This window comes from Leopardus geoffroyi, chromosome B3, assembly GCF_018350155.1.
Source record: "Leopardus geoffroyi isolate Oge1 chromosome B3, O.geoffroyi_Oge1_pat1.0, whole genome shotgun sequence".
NCBI classification, from domain to species: Eukaryota; Metazoa; Chordata; class Mammalia; order Carnivora; family Felidae; genus Leopardus; species Leopardus geoffroyi.
This window is the reverse complement of record NC_059337.1, coordinates 137,911,093-137,916,757: the sequence shown is the minus strand read 5'-3', so window position 1 is coordinate 137,916,757 and position 5,665 is coordinate 137,911,093. Positions and strand designations below refer to the sequence as shown.

The 5,665-nt window shown below is 60.0% G+C and overlaps 1 long non-coding RNA gene across 1 annotated transcript; it reads left to right on the top strand.

The window, feature by feature from the left end:
* The first annotated feature begins 446 nt into the window (after positions 1 to 446).
* On the top strand, positions 447 to 5,413 carry LOC123584266. Its single transcript, XR_006705286.1, has 4 exons — positions 447 to 1,567; positions 1,797 to 1,935; positions 2,227 to 2,367; positions 2,825 to 5,413. It is a non-coding gene; the product is annotated as an uncharacterized LOC123584266 (long non-coding RNA).
* Positions 5,414 to 5,665: the final 252 nt, after the last annotated feature.

The window sequence follows — 5,665 nt, the reverse complement described above, 5'->3', positions numbered from 1 at the left end:
CCTCTGGGCTCAGCTGGGCTTTCCACAGGAGCTGGACAGCGCTTAAGACCTGGGGCCTGCTGGGGCCTGCGGGTGCCCGTCTTGTGTCGAGAAGAAAAGAGGACATTCCAGACTTCAGGGGCCCCCAGACTTGTCTTCTTCCTCTGCTTCCAGCCAGGTGCTCCAGGCAGAAACCCGGCGAGACGTGGAATCCTTCCCTTTCGTGACCCTCTGCCCTTGCCTGGTCACCAAGCCCAGGAAGGCAGGAGGCCTGGTGTCACTCCGTCCCCATGGCCGGTCTCTTCTGCTTCTTCCCGGACAACTCTGAGGGGCCCTGAAGCTTTCCGGGCCTGCCCTTTTGTTTCTTTTTTTAAAAAAAAATTTAACCTTTATTTTTGAGAGAGAGAGTGAGCCGGGGGGAGGAACAGAGAGAGTGGGAGACACAGGATCTGAAGCGGGCTCCAGGCTCTGAGTTGTCAGCACAGGGCTCGAACTCATGACCCGTGAGATCACGACCAGAGCCAAAGTCGGTCACTTGACCCACTGAACCACCCAGGCGGCCCCCCAGACCTGCCTTTTCTAAGCCGCTCTTCACCTGGCGGCCAGAATGACGGTAAATACGCTTAATTCCCATCAAGTCAGGCTCCTGCTTAACCCTCAGAGCCCTCGCGCCACTGGCCCCATGTCCACAGAAGGCCCCGAATCCCTTCCGCGGCCTGGAGGCGTGGCCTGAGCCAGCCCTGCCCCATCTCATGTGGCTCTGCCCCCACCTGCTCTTGCCACCTCTGGCTCGTCAACGCCCGGTTTGGGCCCCTCCCCGCCCCTCCCCGTCCCTCCCCTTGTGGGGATGCTTTTTCCCGCTCATTGGCTACCTCACCCCGGCGATGGTGCCTCGTCCGGGAGGCCTCCTTGCCCCCCAGATAAGGCCGGCCCCCCCACCCCGACATCTGCGCCCACGTGTCCCTGCCTCTCCTTCTCCACACTCGTCCCAGCGGTGATTGCAGGTGCAGCTCTGGGTGCGCTTGCCGGAGGCCAGGGGCCCGCTGTGCCTGCGTGAAGCCTTCAAACGCTGCGGGCACGGGAGAGTGGCCTTTGGGAAAACGTGAGGACACTGGTTTCTGCCGGTGCCTCTAGCCCGAGCGGACCTTGCCGCGCGTCTCGGGTGGCTAGGAACCGGCCAGGGCGGCTTCCTGAGGCCCCCGGGGTGAGCCGGCTGCAGGTGCATCTAGCGGTGGCCGGAGACGTTCTGGGAGTTCAGGAATCTTGAGCCCTGGTGCCTGATGATCTTGGGCATGTCAAGCAACCTCTGCAAACCTCATCTTCCTCCTGTGAAAAAAACGGGGACGGACTGGCTTCCTTAAGGAATCGCTGTGTGTTCAGTACGTCATATCAGATATCTAAACAAGCTGACACGTGAGCAAACACCATCTTGCGGCGAGATCTTGGGCGGGTCCCCTTCCTGCTGTGGGCTGTCACCTCCTCTGAGCGACGAGGACCGGGCAGGCGCCCAGGGGACCCGGCTGCATCTCGAGACTGCAAGGCCCTGGGCTCATCGGCCTCCCAGACAAGTGACAAACTGGCTGACCCGGTCTGTCTGCTGGGCAGGGCGGGGGGGGGGGGGGGGGGGGGGGGGGGAGGGGGGAATGGCACAATTGGTTGATTGGAGGCCATCCCCCGGTGTCCGCAAATTCGCTTTTGTTTATTTTCCTGAAAAGCTAAATAAGCCAGTGAGACTGAGCAGCTCCACACCAGACGTGCGTTTTCATTGTAAAAATATTTTTGCGGGTCGGAAAAATTGCACCAAAATGTTTTCACAGGCAAAGCGCTGCCGTGTGCTGCTCAGCCCTGCGACCAGCGGCCACCAGGGAAGGGGCCGCCGATGTGTACCTCGGGTGCGCATTCCGGTAATCATAGCAACAAACATACAGGGAGCACGTACCATGGGGCGGTTTGCCAGTAAGTTCGCGGTGATGTGTTCACCCTCGCCCCTCCCCGTGTGGCCCGTGTGATTGTCATTGCCGTTGTGGCCAGTTCCTTTTTGCAGATGAAGGAGATGAAGTCCAGAGAGGTTGAGTGACTTCTCTAAGGTCACACAGCCTGCAAGGGGCAGAGCCAGGGATCCGGGTCTGCCTGACTTCAGAGTCCGGGTTTTTGCCCCACTGCGGTGCTCCTCCGAGGCCCTCGTTCAGGTCTGGAGCACCCCCTGGGCTCTCCCTCAACCTTCTTTATCGCTCTGGTTTCCCACAGTTTTCTAGGGTGAAGTTATCTATGGAAAGTCGCACAACTACAGCTTGTGGCCAATCTAGAGAAAGCCGAGAACATTCCACTCACGTAGGACCATCAGAGCCAGAGAGGCTTGGAATCTGGTCCTGTGCCAGCACAGAGCAGGTGAGTGACACGGCTGCCCCGACACCGTGGGCCACGAGGCTGGGCTGAGGCCCCCTGGTCCCCCAACCCCCCTGCTTCCAGGCCCCCAGCCTCCCAGCCCACCCCCCGGCCTCCCAACCCCCCTGCTTCCAGGCCCCCCGGCCTCCCGACCTGCATGGCCGTCCTTGTTACCCGCCTCCGTGAGGCTGGACCTTGTACACAGATGTCACCCACACAGCTTGGCTGCACAGCTGAAGTCCTTGACGCACACATTTATACACAAAGACACGCCAGAACGTGTCACAGACCCTCACAGAGCCACAGCCCCTGTCACAGAACATATCCCTGTGAGCCGTGATCTGAGGACGCACCGTGGAGTCCCAGGACCATCATTTTCAACTATACGCAGCCGGTGGGAAAAACGGGAGTGAAAAACAATCTAAACGATTCAGGTGATTCCTCCCTCCTTCCCCCCCAGGCCCACGGAGGCCGCCTGCGGCCGAGCGAGGCCTGCCTCCAGCCCTGCCTCAGCCCCAGCTCCCAGGAACTCACAGGGGCATCTTTTTCCTGAAATAGCTCCAGACACCCGCCAACCCCGTGGCCTGGTGCTCAGGTGGGGAAGCGTGAGGCGCCGGGTGCAGGAAGGGAAAGGGCCGGGCTGGGCGTGCTCGGAGGCAGCCGTCGCTCCCGGGCTGGCGGGGGCACCCCGGGGCAGTGGGAGGGACGAGGGCTCTTGTGACTCTGGCCATCGGCGCCGTTGCGGCCGCTGACCCTGGCGGGATGAGATCCACCGTGTGGGTTTACCGACCTCCTCCTCGAGGACTGGGCCGCAGCGATCCCTTTGAGTGTCCCTGGGCCTGGCACGGATTTGTCGCTCATGGGTGCTTGGTGACGGATGGTGTGGAGCTCGGGTCCCGCTGCCCTGCCTCTGGCTCTGTGGACGAGTATTCTAGGGCTCACAAGCCTCGCCTGGGGCTGGAGCCCCCCACGACCGGGGGAGCAGGGGACGACAGTCCGTGGGGTCTGTCACGGCTGGGACAAGGACAGCCTCAGATGGAAGCTTCCGGAGCGGTCTGGTCGAGCCCCCGGCACACCGGTGGAAGCCCAGTAACTGTGGGATGAAGGAAAGTGCTCGGCTGTCAGCCGCGTTTCCGTGTCAGGCGTCCATCCGCCCCTCAGCGGGCACATAAGGTCACGGCGGCCGGAAGAACACAGCACACGCTCTCGCTGTTGTCTCCGTGCGGCCAGAGGGAGGCACAGTGCCGGACACGGAGGGCGTCTCTGTAAACCCTGTCTGAACGCGGAGACAAAGGGGATTTTATAAACCACTTGCTTTTGCCAAACCAGCACAGCTGCCCAATCCTGGAGTGTGCATGTGTGTATACGTGAGGGGTGTGTGTGCATGTGTGGGACACGTGCGAGTGTGCACCTGTGTCTATGTGCACACATACATGGGGGCGGAGGGGGAAGGGGACAGAGATCAGCCCTGTGGGCTCCAGGGATGGAGGCTAAGGAGGGTCCAGAGGGCCTGGCTGAGTCAGAAGCCAGTGGTCAGAGTAGATGGAAAGGCGTGGAGAGCACAGGACTGCTTCCGAAGAGGGGGCAGGCGAGTGACAGCTGCAGAGGGCAGGGGTGCGGGGAGGGGGACCGGCCAGTGGGGCCGTGCCGTCGCCCCCGAACAGCGTTTCCCAGACCTCCCCGTGGGCCGGCCACGCTGCTGAGCTCGTACAGACACTGGCCCATTGGGCCCTTGCCCCAGCCGCAAGGGGCAGGACTCTGACTCCCCTGGTCAGCAGAGGGCGTGACCCAAGACACAGGAAGTGACTCGTCCAAGGTCCCCAGCTGGCGAAAGGCAGAGCTGACGGCAGCCCCTGGGCTCGAGCCGCTGTGCTGTCTGAGGCTCCAAGGAGCGGCATGGTGTGTGGACGTCCTGACTTCTGTTGATGGTTAATTTACATCTCAGCCTGGCTGGGCTACGATGTCCAGCCACGCGGTCAAACGTTATTCTGGGTGTTTCTGTGACCACCGTCTTTGGCATGAGATGAACATTTACATCGGTAGACTTTGAGTAAGGCAAATTACCCTCCATTAAGTGGATGGGCCTCTTCCAAGCAGTAGACGGCCTGGAGAGAACAGAAGACTGACCTCCCCTGAGCGAGAGGAAATTCCACCAGCCGATGGACTTGAACGGAAACATCGCCTCCTCCCTGGTCTCCGGCCTGCCAGCCCGCTCGCCCTACAGAGCCTGGACTTGCCTGTCTCCATATCCGCGTGAGCCCATCCTTTCTAACGAATCTCTTTATTGTTCTGTTTCAACGGACAACCTTGGCCAAATACGCTTCCTCAGGAGCAGACATCAGTAGAACTGGGCAATCGGAAATTAACTCCCATGGAAACTTCCGGGCACCCGGCGTGGCCCAGGCAGGGGTTCAAGCCGGCGAGCTGTGAGGGGTGAGGTGGGTTCTAGAGCAGGAAGGAGCGGAGTAGGGCAACAGGGGTGGCAGATAGGGGCCAGGTCGCCCGATACAGTCCACCTCTGCGCGTTCTCGCTGCGTGGCCGTGGGCAAGCCATGTCAGACCGAAGCTCCCGCCACCAGCCCACCAGCTCTGCCCGGGGAGCAGAGCACCTCGTTTCCCGCCGCCGGGTTCTCTCCCTGCTCCCCAGGCTCCCACGACATCATGTGTCATCCCCTTGGCGGTGGCCTCGGCGTAATCAAACACCCCTGAGTCAGATGTTGCAGAATTAACAATCCCCCACGTGGTATAAACAGAGTTTAAATCAAATGCAGTGAAAGGATATTGCCTTTTAAATCGACCCTGACAGCTGTGGAAAATATTATGCCCAAATAGAATCCTTACATACGACAGACATTAATTCTTCGAGAACCCCTAAACGGGTCCTCTGGATCGTTTGTAAGATTTTATTTTATTATGGATTGGATATATTGAAGTAAGACTATAATCTTATTGTGTTCTGACCTCTGTTTTTATAGCTCTGTATAAACAGCAGTTACCGTGTTAGAGGGAGAGATGTTTACAGATGGAGAAATAAAAACACGCCGCTTTACTGTGCCGTGGAAACCTGAGACCAGCCCGAGGCAGGGCCTGGGTTTTGTACGTCAGAGGCCCTGTCCTGATGGGAGCAGACAGCTCTGATGGGCAGGAACGCCGGGCCGGGCATGTGTCCTCGGTTCCTTTCGGTGGAACAAGGGCCGCGTCTCCAGAGGGTCGGGTCCTTGCCGCCGGCCTCCCTCCGAAGGCTCCAACATTCAGGCCGTTGGGATCGCTGGGCTGGACGCAGATGAGGATCAAGTTCACA